This window comes from Chiloscyllium plagiosum, unplaced genomic scaffold, assembly GCF_037043375.1.
Source record: "Chiloscyllium plagiosum isolate Xiang-an unplaced genomic scaffold, Cpla_swu_hap1 HiC_scaffold_2, whole genome shotgun sequence".
In the NCBI taxonomy this organism is placed as follows: domain Eukaryota; kingdom Metazoa; phylum Chordata; class Chondrichthyes; order Orectolobiformes; family Hemiscylliidae; genus Chiloscyllium; species Chiloscyllium plagiosum.
The window spans coordinates 58,703,244-58,718,239 of NW_028270140.1; the positions used below are offsets into that span (position 1 = coordinate 58,703,244).

The following is a 14,996-nucleotide window of genomic DNA, read 5'->3' on the forward strand; positions in this document are numbered from 1 at the left end:
TGTCAGTTAGCAGTGTGAGTTTCTTTTTCTCTCTTTCTCCTGCACTGACCTCACCATGTGCTTCCTTTGTGTGTTCCTCTCCCTTTTAAATGTGCTGTTGTTTTGACTTTTTTTTTCTCTGAAGTTACAAAACAATGCAATAGCATATAAAACAGTAATTGCTGCTCCTGGAATTCAAGGAAACCACTTACAACACCCAAAATATCTCAAAAAAGGAGCAGCCTGTTACAGCCAGAAATTTTTCCCATCCTCCATCTTGGATTACCCAGATTCCTCCAGTGTAACCTGGCATGCTTTCTTCATGCTTCCTTTTAGCCTCTCTTCTTCTAGTCTTAGCTTCTCTTATGTATTTGAGATACTCTTCCTGATTTCTATCTCTGTTATTATTCTAGAATGCATCATATGCGTCCTTTTTTTCTCCATTATTTTCTCATCAATACCCTTGGTTATCCAGTCTACTCTAGTTTTCGATATCCCTTTTTGTTCATGGGTATATGCCTTGCTTGCATCCCATTCATCTCTCTTTTGAAATTCTCTAACTTTTCGTCCACTGTTTTATCAATCAAAGTGCGTTTCCAATCCATGTGCTTCAGCTCAACAATGAAATCCTAAAAATCAACCACCCTTTCCCCAGATCCTGGTACCTTTTTATCCTTTTCCAACTTAATATGGATGTTTATTATGTTATGATCACTGTTTCCCAAATATTCCCTTATTCCAACATTCTTCACTTGTCATGCCTCATGTCCGAGAGACAGATCCAGTACAGCACTCTTCCTGGTAGCACTGGAAATATACTGTTCCAGAAGGTTCTTCTGCACACATTGCAGTAATTTCTCCCCTCCATGCCCACCACTCTACCTTGTCCTGCAGATTTCAAGAATCAGCCTACAAATGCTCTCTTCAACTTTCTCCCCACTATTTGCACGTCTGCAAAAAAAAGCCCAACAAAGTCACTGTTTCCTTTCTGTTTCTCACCTCCGATGATTTAGATTCTCATTCAGGAATTGCATCTTTTTCAATGGCAATGATACTATCTTTGACCAAAGGACCTCTTGTCCTTTTACATATCCTGTTTTGACTAAAAGTAACACCCCAGAAGCAGCGTTTGGTATACTTCCCTTTATTGGTCAGAGTATTGAGTACAGGAGTTGAAAGGTCATGTTGTGGCTGTACAGGACATTGGTTAGGCCACTTTTGGAATGTTGTATGCAGTTCTGGTCTCCTTTTTATCAGAAGGATGTTGTGAAACTTGCAAGGATTCAGAAAAGATTTACAAGGACGTTGCCAGAGTTGGAGGATTTGAGCTATAGGAAGAGGCTGAATAGACTGGGGCTGTTTTCCCTGGAGTGTTAGAGGCGAAGATGTGACCTTATTGAGGTTTATAAAATCATGAAGGGCATGGATAGGATAAATAGACAAAGTCTTTTCCCTGGGGTGGAGGAATCCAGGACTAGAGGGCCTAGATTTAGGGTGAGAGGAAACAAATTTGAAAGGGACCTAAGGGGCAAAGAGTGGTGCATGTATACAATAAGCTGCCAGAGGAAGCAATGGAGGCTGATACAATTACAATATTTAAAAAGCATCTGGCTGGATATATGAATAGGAAGGGTTTAGAAGGATGTGAGCCAAGTGCTGGCAAGTGGGAATAGATGAGGTTAGGATATTTGGTCTGTATGGATGAGTTGGACTGAAGAGTTTGTTTCCATGCTGTACATCTCCAAGAAGAGGGTTTAAGGGTTACTGTGGATTATATCTGCCCTGAATGCTATTGGATGCGAATCTTATCAGATCAAATGGATTGGTTGGAGAGACAGTTAGAAGCAATGAGGAATTTGCAACAGCAACAGTATGTGATGGATGGCAGTTATAGGAAGGGGGGGAAAGTTTCAGATACAGTCACATAGATGGGTTAACTCCAGGAAAGGTAAGAGAGGTAGGCACCTAGTGCAGGAGCCTTTTGTGGATACACCAATTTCAAACAGGTATGCTATTTTATAAAATGTAGGGGGTGATGGATTCTCAGGGGAACGTAGCACGAACAGCCAAGTTTCTGGTGTTGAGACTGGCTCCAATGCAACGAGGGGTACGTCAGCTTCCAAGAGACCAATTGTGTTAGGGGATTCTGTAGTCCGAGGTACAGACAGACATTTCCGTGGCCATCAGCGAAAAAGCAGAATGGTGTGCTGCTTCCCTGGTGCCAGGATCAAGGATGTCTCAGTGAGGTACAAAATATTCTCATGGGAGAGAGGGGCCAGCAAGAGGTCATTGTCCACATTGGAACCAACGATATAGGAAGGGAAAAGGTTGAGATTCTGAAGGGAGATTACAGAGTTAGGTAGAAATTTAAAAATGAGGTCCTCAAGGGTAGTAATATCTAGATTACTCCCAGTGCTGCGAGCTAGTGAGGGCAGAAATAGGAGGATAGAGCAGATGAATGCATGGCTGAGGTGTATGGGAGAAGGATTCACATTTTTGGATCATTGGAATCTCTTTTGGGGTAGAAGTGACCTGTACAAGAAGGACGGATTGCACCTAAATTGGAAGGGGACGATATACTGGCAGGGAAATTTGCTAGAACTGCTTGGGAGGATTTAAACTAGCAAGGGGGGGGGGACCCAGCGAGATAGTGAGGAAAGAGATCGATCTGAGACTGGTAAAATTGAGAACAGAAACGGGTCAAGGTAGGACTAATACATTTAACTGCATTTATTTCAATGCAAGGAGCCTAACAGCGAAGGCAAATGAACTCAGGGTATGGTTAGGAACATGGGACTAGGATATCAAATCAATTACAGAAACATGGCTAAGGGATGGGCAGGACTGGCAGCTTAATGTTCCAGGATATAAATGCTACAGGAAGGATAGAAAGGGAAGCAAGAGAGGACGGGGAGTGGCATTTTTGATAAGGGATTGCATTACAGCTGTGCTGAGGGAGAATATTCCCGGAAATACATCTAGGGAAGTTATTTGGGTCGAACTGAGAAATAAGAAAGGGATGATCACCTTATTGGGATTGTATTATAGACCCCCTAATAGTCAGAGGGAAATTGAGAAACAAATTTGTAAGGAGATCACAGTTATCTGTAAGAATAAGTGGGCGGCACGGTGGGACAATGGTTAGCACTGCTGCCTCACAGCGCCAGAGACCCAGGTTCAATTCCTGCCTCAGGCGACTGACTGCGGGGAGTTTGAACGTTCTCCCCGTGTCTGTGTGGGTTTCCTCCGGGTGCTCCGGTTTCCTCCCACAGTCCAAAGATGTGCAGGTCAGATGAATTGGCCATGCTAAATTGCCCATAGTGTTAGGTAAGGGGTAAATGTAGGGGCATGGGTGGGTTACGCTTCGGCGGGTCGGTGTGGACTTGTTGGGCTGAAGGGCCTGTTTCCACACTGTAATGTAATCTAATCTAATCTAATAATAGGGTGGTTAAGGTTGGAGATTTCAACTTTCCAAACATAGACTGGGACTGCCATAGTGTTAAGGGCTTAGATGGAGAGGAATTTGTTAAGTGTGTACAAGAAATCTTTCTGATTCAGTGCGTGGATGTACCTACAAGAGAAGGTGCAAAACTTGATCTATTCTTGGAAAATAAGGCAAGGCAGGTGGGGGAGCACTTTGGGGCCAGCGACCGTAATTTTTGTTAGTTTTAAAATAGTGATGGAAAATGATAGACCAGATCTAAAAGTTGAAGTTCTAAATTGGAGAAAGGCCAATTTTGACGGTATTAGCCAAGAACTTTCGAAAGCTGATTGGGGGCAGATGTTCACAGGTAAAGGGACGGCTGGAAAATGGGAAACCTTCAGAAATGAGATAACGAGAATCCAGAGAAAGTATATTCCTGTCAGGGTGAAAGGCAAGGCTGATAGATATAGGGAATGCTGGATGACTAAAGAAATTGAGGGTTTGGTTAAGAAAAAGAAGGAATCATATGTAAAGGTATAGATAGGATAGATCAAGTGGAGTATACTTAAGTGGGAAATCAGGAGGGCAAAAATGGTACATGAGATAGCTTTGGCAAATAGAATTATGTTTGCACACAGACTAGAGGTGTTCTGCAAAGGGATCACCCAGTCTGCATTTGGTTTCTCCAACGTAGAGCATTACAAAATACATTTGTAATCTATTTTACAAATACATTAAGAACAAAAGGGTAACTAGGGAGAGAATAGGGCCCCTCAAAGATCAGCAAGGCGGCCTTTGTGTGGAGCCGCAGAAAATGGGGGAGTTACTAAATGAATATTTTGCAGCAGTATTTACTGTGGAAAAGGATATGGAAGATATAGACTGTAGGGAAATAGATGGTGACATCTTGCAAAATGTCCAGATTACAGAGGAAGAAGTGCTAGATGTCTTGCAATGGGCAAAGGTGGATAAATCCCCAGGACCTCATCAGGTGTACCTGAGAATTCTGTGGGAAGCTAGAGATGTGATTGCTGGGCCTCTTGCTGAGATATTTGTATCATCGATAGTCACATGTGAGCTGCTGGAAGACTGGAGGTTGGCTAATGTGGTGCCACTGTTTAAGAAGGGTGGTAAAGACAAGCCAGGGAAATACAGTGAGCCTGACCTGGGTGGTGGGCAAGTTGTTGGAGGGAATCCTGAGGGATAGGATGTACATGTATTTGGAAAGGCGAGGACTGATTAGGGATAGTCAACATGGCTATGTGCGTGGGAAATCATGTCTCACAAACTTGATTGAGTTTTTTGAAGAAGTAACAAAGAAGATTGATGACGGCAGAGTGGTAGATGTGATCTATATAGATTTCAGTAAGGCGTTTGACAAGATTCCCCATGGGAGACTGATTAGCAAGGCTAGATCTCATGGAGTACAGCCATTTGGATACAGAACTGGCTCAAAGGTAGAAGACAGAGGATAGTGGTGGAGAGTTGTTTTTCAGACTGGAGGCTGTGACCAGTGGAGTGTCACAAGGATCGGTGATGGGTCCTCTACGTTTTGTCACTTACGTAAATGATTTGGATGCAAGCATAAGAGGTACAGTTAGTAAGTTTGCAGATGACACCAAAATTGGAGGTGTAGTGGACAGCAAAGAGGGTTACCTCAGATTACACCAGGATCTTGACCAGATGGGCCAATGGGCTGAGAAATGGCAGATAGAGTTTAATTCAGATTAATGCAAGGTGCTGTATTTTGAGAAAGCAAATCTTAGCAGGACTTATACACTCAATGGTAAGGTCCAAGGGAGTGTTGCTGAACAAAGAGATCTTGGAGTACAGGTTCATAGCTCCTTGAAAGTGGAGTCGCAGCTAGATAGGATCGTGAAGAAGGCCTTTGGTATGCTTTTCTTTATTGGTCAAAGTATTGAGTACAGGAGTTGGGAGGTCATGTTGCGGCTGTACAGGACATTGGTTAGGCCACTGCTGGAATATTGTGTGCAATTCTGGTCTCCTTCCTATTGGAAAGACGTTGTGAAACTTGAAAGGGTTCAGAAAAGATTTACAAGGATGTTGCCAGGGTTGGAGGATTTGAGGGTTCGAGGAGGGGGAGGCTGAGCAGTCTGCTGCTGTTTTCCCTGGAGTGTCGGAGGCTGAGGGGTGACCTTATAGAGGTTACAAAATTATGAGGGGCATGGATAGGGTAAATAGGCGAAGTCTTTTCCCTGGCATGGGGGAGTCCCGAACTAGACGGCGTAGGTTTAGGGTGAGAGGGGAAAGATATAAAAGAGACCTAAGGGGCAACCTTTTCACGCAGAGGGTGGTATGGGTATGAAATGAACTGCCAGAGGAAGTGGTGGAGGCTGGTACAATTGCAATATTTAAGAGGCATTTGGGTGGGTATATGAATAGGAAGGGTTTGGAGGGATATAGGCCGGGTGCTGGCAGGTGGGACTAGATTGGGTTGGGATATCTGATTGGCATGGACGGGTTGGACCGAAGGGTCTGTTTCCATGCTGTACATCTCTATGACTCTAAATAAGGAAATCTAAGGAAGGGGAGGATCTTAGGATCATAGGAATCGCCAATATTTAGGCACTATCTCTTCACTGGCAAGGGGAATGAAATACAAAAGTGGAAATGTTATGTTTCTGTTCTGCAGGAGATTGGTGAGACTATATCTGGAGAACTGTGTGCAGTAATGATTCTTATTTAAAGGAAAAATATAAATACATTGGAAATAGTTCAGAGAATACTTATTGTTCTAATACTTGGAATGGGGGAAATTTATGAAGAAAGGTAGGGCAAGCTGGCTGTGTCTACTGATGTTTAGAAGTTTAGGTATGTTGATTGATACATTTAAAATATTGTGAGGGCTTGACATGGTAAATGCAGACACGGTATGTCCTCCTATGAGAGAATCTAGAAGTAGTGTTCATTATTTTAAAATATGAGGTGAAGCAACATTTTTTTTCTCTCAGGATTGTGATTCTTTAAAGCTTGCAGTCTTGAAAAGGTGCTAGAAGCAGAGTCCTTATTAAGCAGGGGATAAGGATAACACGTATAGCAGGGATTGTGGATTTGAAAAATCTATTCAGCCATGCTTTTATTGAATTATGGAGTAGGGAATGATTGGCTGAATGGTCCACATCTGCTCCAAGTTTGTACGTTTCTGTGTAATTTTAGTTTTCTGTACCAAAACATAAATCCTGAATGAAAAAGGACAATAAACTCTACTCTCAACACAGATGAATAGAGAGAAGTAAAATTTATTTCTGAATCTAGTCAATGCATTAAGTTTGAAGTGAAGCTATTTAATTCCCAAACTATTGCTATGATGCCTGATTACAGGTTTTTTGTGCATGTAGTATGCAAAATATTAGCACTGCCACCTTCATTGTGAAGTGCTTTGCTTTTGAAACTTCTCGTTTTTATTGGAAATGCTTATTTGAAAATGAATAGTAGTGCCACTTGCTTTCAGAGCAGGCATTATTTGTGCTGTACATGATCAAAAAACAAGGGCACTTGTAGTATGCAAGGTTATTGTGTATAGACTGAATAAAGATTTTACTCCTACCATTAATGTTATATATTATATGATATAAAGCATTAGTCATTTCTCTTTAAAAGAGAAGCAGCATTTGTCAGTATATTAGAGTCGAGAGTGTAGTGCTGGAAAAGCACAGTAGGTCAGACAGCATCCGAGGAGCAGGAGAATCGACATTTCGGGCAAAAGCGCTTCATCAGGAATGAGGCCTTATTCCTGACGAAGGGCTTTTCCAGCACTCCACTCTCGTCTTTAATCTCCAGCATCTGCAGTCCTCGCTTTCGCCTTTGTCAGTATATCAGCCTTATTTGTAAAATGAAGTGGCAGCTTCACACCCTACGTCCTGCAAAGATTCTATCCCATTCTCATAGAACATAGAAAAGTACAGCACAGAACAGGCTCTTAGGCCCACAATGTTGTGCCGAGACTTAATCCTAATATAAAATATAGTAACTTAACCTAACCACCCCTCAACTCACTGTTATCCATGTGCATGTCCAGCAGTCGCTTAAATGTCCCCAATGACTTCACTTCAACCACCTCAGCTGGCAAAGTATTCCATGCATTCACAACTCTCTGTGTAAAGAACCTACCTCTGATGTCTCCTTTATACCTTCCTCCTAAAATCTTCAATCTGTGACTTATCGTACCAGTCAATCCTGCCCTGGGAAAAAGTCTCTGGCTATTGACTCTATCTATTCCTCTCATTATTTTGTACAGCTCGATCAGGTCTCCTCTCTTCCTCCTTCTCTCCAGAGAGAATAGTCCGAGCTTCATATGGCAAGCCCTCCAGCCCAGGCAGCAACCTGGTAAATCTTCTTTGCACCCTCTCCAAAGCCTCCGCATCTTTCCTATAGTAGGGCGACCAGAACTGTACACAATATTCCAAGTGTGGTCTCACCAGGGACTTGTAGAACTGCAGCAAAACCTCGCAGCTCTTAAACTCAATCCCACTGTTAATGAAAGCCATATGCTTTCTTAACAACCCTATCCACTTGGGTCTCAACTTTGAGGGATCTAGGTACTTGCACACCTAGATCCCTCTGTTCCTCCACACTGCCAAGAATCCTGTCTTTAATCCTATATTCAGCATTCAAGTTCGACCTTCCAAAATGCATCACTTCGCATTTATCCAGGTTGAACTCCATCTGCTATTTCTCAGCCCAGCTCTGCATCCTATCTATGTCACGCTGCAGCCTGCAGTAGCCCTCTATACTATCGACGACACCTCCAACCTTTGTGTCATCTGCAAATTTACTAATCCACCCCTCAACCTCTTCATCCAAGTCATTTGTAAAAACTACAAAGAGCAGAGGCCCAAGAACAGAGCCCTGTGGGACCCCACTCAATGCTGTTTTCCAGGCAGAATACTTTCCATCTACAACCACTCTCTGCCTTCTGTCAGCCAGCCAATTCTGAATCCAGATAGCCAAATCTCTCTGTATCCTATATTTCCTGACTTTATGAATGAGCCTACCGTGGGAAACGCTATTAAATGCCTTGCTGAAATCCATATACGCTATATCTACTGCTCGACCGTCATCGACCTATCTTGACACCTCCTCAAAGGACCCAATAAGATTTGTGAGGCATGACCTGCCCCTCACAAAGCCATGCCTCACCCACTTAAAAACTCTCCAGAAGTCCTTCGCTCCTCCCTCGCACCTTTTGGCAAATGGAGGCCTCGATGCCTGAACTAAGGTTTTTAAACCATTACACTCACCCTCCCAGAAATCCTTTGCACCTCTCCTAGTTCCAAGTTCTCCTCCAAGCAACTCATCATCCTGACTTGAAAATATGCCACCATTCCTTCACTATCACTGAGTCAAATCCTGAGTTAACTCCGCCCCCCGGCCGAGTTCCGTCACCGCGCCTAACCCCGCCCCCCCGCCGGTGTCCATCACCATGTCCAACTCCGCCCCCATGCCGACCTCTGTCCCCGCCCCCAAGCCTAACCCCGCCCCCACATCCAGCTCCAGCCCCACACCAGGTCCTAGCTCCCCGCCCTGCCGTGTGTTCACCATCCCTCCAGACTTGCCCCTCTCTGAGGATGAAAGATCAGTCCTCAGCAGAGGTCTCACCTTCGTTCCCACACGTTCTCGGGTCAATGAATTCAATACACGGAGTGACACCGAACAATTCTTCCGCCGCCTTTGCCTCCGTGCCTTCTTCTTCAATCAAGACTCTCGCCCACCCTCTGACGACCCCTTCTCCCACCTCCAACACACCCCGTCCACCTGGACACCCCGTGCTGGCCTCCTACCTGCCCTCGACCTCTTCATAGCAAACTGCCGCCGCGATATTAACCGCTACCTGAACTCCCCCACCCCTCCCACCCACTCCAACCTCTCACCCTCGGAACGCGCAGCCCTCCACTCCCTCCGTTCCAATCCCAACCTCACCATCAAACCAGCTGACAAGGGAGGCGCAGTAGTAGTTTGGCGCACTGACCTTTACACCGCTGAGGCCAAACGCCAGCTCGCAGATACCTCCTCCTACCGTCCCCTTGACCATGACCCCACCCCCCACCACCAAACCATCATCTCCCAGACCATCCATAACCTCATCACCTCAGGGGACCTCCCATCCACCGCCTCCAACCTCATAGTCCCACAACCCCGCACCGCCCGTTTCTACCTCCTGCCCAAAATCCACAAACCTGACTGCCCCGGACGACCCATCGTCTCAGCCTGCTCCTGCTCAACCGAACTCATCTCGGCATACCTCGACACGGTCCTGTCCCCATTAGTCCAAGAACTCCCCACCTACGTTCGTGACACCACCCACGCCCTCCACCTCCTCCAGGATTTCCGCTTCCCCGGTCCCCAACGCCTCATCTTCACCATGGACATCCAGTCCCTGTACACCTCCATCCCACATCACGAAGGACTCAAAGCACTCCGCTTCTTCCTTTCCCGCCGTACCACCCAGTACCCTTCCACCGACACCCTCCTTCGACTGACCGAACTGGTCCTCACCCTGAACAACTTTTCTTTCCAATCCTCCCACTTTCTCCAAACAAAAGGAGTAGCCATGGGTACCCGCATGGGCCCCAGCTATGCCTGCCTCTTCGTAGGGTATGTGGAACAATCCATCTTCCGCAACTACACTGGCCCCACCCCCCATCTTTTCCTTCGCTACATTGATGACTGTATCGGTGCTACCTCGTGCTCCCATGAGGAGGTTGAACAGTTCATCCACTACACTAACACCTTCCACCCCAACCTCAGATTCACCTGGACAGTCTCGGACTCCTCCCTCCCCTTCCTAGACCTTTCTGTTTCTATCTCAGGCGACCGAATCAACACGGACATCTACTACAAACCAACCGACTCCCACAGCTACCTGGACTACACCTCCTCCCATCCTGCCCCCTGTAAAAACGCCATCCCATTCTCCCAATTCCTTCGTCTCGGCCGCATCTGCTCCCAGGAGGACCAGTTCAAAATACGTACAACACAGATGGCCTCCTTCTTCAAGGACCGCAATTTCCCCCCCGACGTGGTCGACGGTGCCCTCCACCGCATCTCCTCCACTTCCCGCTCCTCCGCCCTTGAGCCCCGCCCCTCCAACCGCCACCAGGACAGAACCCCACTGGTCCTCACCTACCACCCCACCAATCTCCATGTACAGCGCATCATCCGCCGTCACTTCTGCCACCTCCAAACAGACCCCAGCACCAAGGATATATTTCCCTCCCCTCCCCTATCAGCTTTCCGTAGAGACCACTCCCTCCGCGACTCCCTTGTCAGATCCACACCCCCCACCGACCCAACCTCCACTCCCGGCACCTTCCCTTGCAACCGCAGGAGGTGCAACACTTGCGCCCACACCTCCCCCCTCACTTCTCTCCAAGGCCCCAAAGGAAACTTCCATATCCGCCACAGATTCACCTGCACCTCCACCCACATCATCTACTGCATCCGCTGCAGCCGGTGTGGCCTCCTCTATATTGGGGAGACAGGCCGCCTACTTGCGGAGCGATTCAGAGAGCACCTCTGGGCCACCCGGACGAACCAACCCAACCAACCTGTAGCACAGCATTTCAACTCCCCCTCCCACTCCACCGAGGATATGCAGGTCATTGGACTCATCCACCGCCAAACCACAACAACCCGACGGTCGGAGGAGGAGCGTCTTATCTTCCGACTGGGAACCCTCCAACCGCAGGGGATGAACTTGGACTTCACCAGTTTCTTCATCCCCCCTCCCCCCACCTTGTCTCAGCCGGATCCCTCCAGCCCGGCACCGCCTTCCTGACCTGCAGTCTTCTTCTTGACCTCTCCGCCTCCATCCTACTCCGACCTATCACCCTCACCTTGACCTCTTTCCAACGCCCCTCCTCCAAGTCCCTCCTCCCTACCTTTTATCTTCTCCTGCTGAACACTCTCTGCTCATTCCTGAAGAAGGGCCTGTGCCCGAAACGTCGAATCTCCTGTTCCCTGGATGCTGCCTGACCTGCTGTGCTGTGCTGTTCAACTTTGATCTCCAGCATCTGCAGACCTCACTTTCTCCTGAGTCAAATCCTCCCAAGTGGCAGTGAAGACCAACCTACAGCACATGGACTGCAGTGGTTCAAAAAGGCAGATCAGCAACACCTTCTCAAGGGCAACTAGGGACAGGTAATAAATGCTGGACAGGCAGTGATGCTCATGCCACACGAATGAATAAATATTAAAAAAAACAAGTGTAGGCTGCCATTATTGAAATTCATTTGGACATCCACAACAGTGAGGGCAGTACAAAAGATTTCTTGGCTCTTACAATATTTTACAAAAGTTTTGCTCTATGCTTGGATTAATTTCTACAAAACAACATAACCTTGTAGTACAAATTCCACTTGTAGATTTCATGGCCATGATGATCAATCTGTAAATCCTTCCGAAACACCTATGGTAGATCATATGAATGGGAGAATTTTGTGGTCATCTGCAATCATGTAGCAGCTGTAGTGCAACAGTCTCATGTTAAAATACTCCACATGCAGGTTCTTCCCCTGAGTACATCACACTTGGTCAGAGGATGTACCACACACATACATAACATGTTTACTTAAACATTATGAATTTAAATGTCAAATGTACAAAATTATTTGGAAAATCTGTTTTTTAGTAGAAAACTCAGCCCACACAGATATGTTAAACAACCAACATTTTCCTAATTCTGAGGTGAATGAGCATTTCCAGTTCCTATTGGTGTCTTATGGTCTCTAGTAATTCCTAATTTTGATTTTTAAAGTTATCTACTGAGACTGGGCTACTTCTCTGGAGATGTCTGTAACCTTGTCAAATGGGTCTTCATTAGAATGAGCCTGGAAAATACCAATGACCCCTTCTATTCAATTGCGTGGTAACAAGGATGGACTTGATCTGTCTGTATTTATGTACATACTTGCTGTATGGACAATTAATAATAATTTAGGGAAAGAGCTCAGGACAATTATTTTTCTTTGTTCCGCTGCCTTTTCCAGAAAAAAAACCTCAAAGCAGTTGTAGCATCCTCATCAATATCCAAATGTCTTGACTAAAATTTTAAATTGAAATTGTGAACTTGTTTTATTTCTACCAAGTGGTTGTAGCCCTTTATTTGTATGTTTCAATGTTAGTCTCCAAGATGACATCAAAACAAGAACACCAGAGAAAGGATTAATTGTTTGAAACAAAAAGACTGTATATCGCTTAAGGAAAAGAGGGATGTGCTAGATCACCAAAACATCCTTAACTTGGCCTTGTTTTTCATTTTATTTAATCACTTGTGGGGCATAGGCATTGCTGGCTGGCCAGCACCTGTTGTCCATCTGAGAAGGTGGTTGTCAGCTACCTTCCTGACTGTGCAGTTACTGTGCTGTAGGTAGCCCATAATATTATGAGGGAAATGCCAGCGGCAGTGAAGGAATGGTGAGACATTTCAAAGTCAGGATGGCGAGTAACTTGGAGGAAACTTGCAAATATCCTCAAATAATGCTGATGTTGTAACATTGATCTCTCTGAGCACTTACCCTGTGCAATATGACTTGTATGCTTCTGTCTATAACTTTTTGATTTGAACATCCTTGCTTCCCATGATCTGCCTGTACTAATCGTAAACAAAGCTTTTCACTGTACTTCAGTACAGGTGACAATAAATCAATCAATCATTGTAGTTGATTCTCATGTCCTTCTGGGTGAAAATGTTTGTAGGTTTGAAAGCTACTGTCTAAGGATCTATGGTGAACATCTGCAGTGCATCTTACTAAAAGTACACATTGCTACCAATGAGCAACAGTGATGGAGGGAGTGGATGTTTGTGGATGTGGTGCCAATTAAACCACTTGTTCTCAGATAGTGTCAAGCTTCTTGAATGTGGAAAACCCTTCTGGTTGCCAAAAATGAATTGCATTTACACCGTGCTAGGTATTTTTAATTTTAAAATAATTAGACATTGATATAAAATATTTCACATCCTTGGGACATTATAAAACAGGTCAAATGCATTAATTATTTTGAAGGGTTTTTGGCTGCAATGCTTGTTTACATAACTATCTGAACACAGCAAGATTCCAAAATCCAAAGAAATAAATGATTGCTGTGCTTGATTCAGTAGTATTGCTTGGGGAAAATTGTTAGGACCAAGATAACTCCACTTTTCTTTGAATGGAATTGTTGCACCAAACAATTGTTCATGTCTATCCAAATAGATTGTCAGGATTGTAAAGTTTAATCTGAACTATCTGCTAGATGTGTTTGCATCCTGCACTAGGCCTTGAAACTGTCAATGTTAACACTGGTCTGAAATGATGATTGCATGTAAAATTAGAATGCATGTAAAAATGAATGGAATCAGACAGGTGACTGAAATATCTGCTGCTATGGTGTGATTCATACATATCTTGTCAATCTTCATCAATGCAAATTCTTGTTTTACAAAGCTGGCACTTCTTGACTCTGCTTTTCCAGTAAAGTTTAGTTCTCTGAATAGGATAATCCCTTATCCTTGATCTAAATGGTGGGAGCACACGGACACATATGCACACACGTAAATTGTTTATGATCATTGATCTATGGCATGATGGCTCAGTGGTTAGCAATGTTGCTTCACAGTGCAAAGGACCCAGGTTTGATTCCAACCTCGAGTGACTGTGTGGAGTATGCACATTTTCCCAGTGTGCATGGGTTTCCTCCGGGTGTGCCAATTTTCTCCCACAATCCAAAGATGTGCAGATTAGGTGAATTGGCCATGCTAAGTTGCCCATAGTGTTCAGGGATGTGTAGGTTCGGTTCATTAGTCAGGCATAAATGTAGAGTAACAGGATAGGGGAATGGGTCTGGGTGGTTAGCCTTCGGAGGGCCAGTTGGACTTGTTGGGCCACATTGTCAGAATTCAATGATTCTATAAATGGTAGAAACACACATATCTATGTATTATTATCCAGTTTTATTATGAAGATTGAAGGATTTTTCTACCTAAAGGAGTCTAGTTTGATCCCTTTTCTCTTTTGGCTCCATGTCATTAAGCTTTAGAAAGAATTGAAACATCAGACAGTGATATCACTGGCACTATGAAATATTTACGGATAATATACATTTTTATCGCTTTCATAAATGCTTTCATAAAAAGCAGTACAATTTTTAAATTTTGTTTATGCATTGAAAATGTAAAAATCATCTAGGCTTATATATATATATATATATGAAAGCCTGCTGTTGCGTAGTATGATTTTCTCCTGTCTTGATCATGCCCTGTCAAACTCATGCTTAAACTTATTGAAGACAAGTGTAAGTGTCACTCTGTAAGATTAAATTTTGGGATGCAAGATGTTCCAGCTTTCTGAGAATACTTGGAGAATGAATCCATTAAATAGTCTGGAATTAAATTTACGGATAGTTTCTAGAAGAAACTAAAATTGCCATTTTCCAGTCTTGGAACAATACCATTAAAGATATATATTAATAGAAAAAGTAAATTTTATACGTCAGATGCTACTTTTGAATTTATGAAGTTCAAGCGGACACAGCTTTAGATCGAACATAGAGTCATAGAGATGTACAGCATGGAAACAGACCCTTCGGTCCAACC

At 44.4% G+C, this 14,996-nt stretch overlaps 1 protein-coding gene across 1 annotated transcript in view; it reads left to right on the forward strand.

Annotated features, from left to right (window-relative positions):
* cdc42se2 (CDC42 small effector 2) overlaps positions 1 to 14,996 on the forward strand; it is a 318,114-nt gene that overhangs the window by 72,330 nt on the left and 230,788 nt on the right. The window lies entirely within an intron of this gene.